We start from the raw sequence: 866 nt of genomic DNA on the forward strand, positions 1-866 counted from the left end.
TTACATTTTTTTGAACATATATCGAGATTACCTTATTAATAGTTTTTCTTTAGTATGGTAATGATAATATTTTATAATCCTTTTATTTTGCCAATTTAATCCAGTATTATGAAAGTTCTCTCGTATTTTAATACTTCTAGTCTATATAACTTGTGAAGTAATAAAAATTTTAAAAAAATTAAATACATTATTCAATACCTAATCATTATACTAAATGGATATTATTATTAACTTATTTATACTATTATTATTTGAGTTATTTATATATTTAAATGAATACATAGTTGTGCAATAAAATATATAATACATATTATATACATGCATATATTATTCATGTATTAGAATTATACATAGGTACCATTTGAATAGAAACGTAAATATACATATTACTCTGAAAATCAAATATATTCATACCAATTTTGTAAAAAAGTCATAATAATTGATAATAATTTTAGCTGTATAATTATCTGTGGTATAACTAATAATCTACCTAGTACAGGTTTTATTATTATGTGCGGATCTTCTGTGATTTTTTTATTAATTTATAATTAGTTTGTTTTTATTTACCTTATCTTGTAGTTAATTATGTGAGTTTGTGCATTTTATTTTAGATCAAGACTTTTGACAATAAAAAAAAATATTTGTTAAAATTTATTGTTTTGAACCCATCAAGTTTAAATTATAATTTATAGTAGCATTTGAAAATTAATTTACCCTGATATAATCAATTTGCTTTACACACTACAACACATTGTTTAATTTTCCTTGGCTATTATTTTATTTGATGTCATTTAAAAAATGTTACTATAATATAAATCATATTATTATTATTATTATTATTATTATTATTATTATTATTATTATTA

The sequence above is a fragment of the Sipha flava genome, unplaced genomic scaffold, assembly GCF_003268045.1.
Source record: "Sipha flava isolate LNK unplaced genomic scaffold, YSA_version1 45_pilon_pilon, whole genome shotgun sequence".
NCBI lineage: Eukaryota > Metazoa > Arthropoda > Insecta > Hemiptera > Aphididae > Sipha > Sipha flava.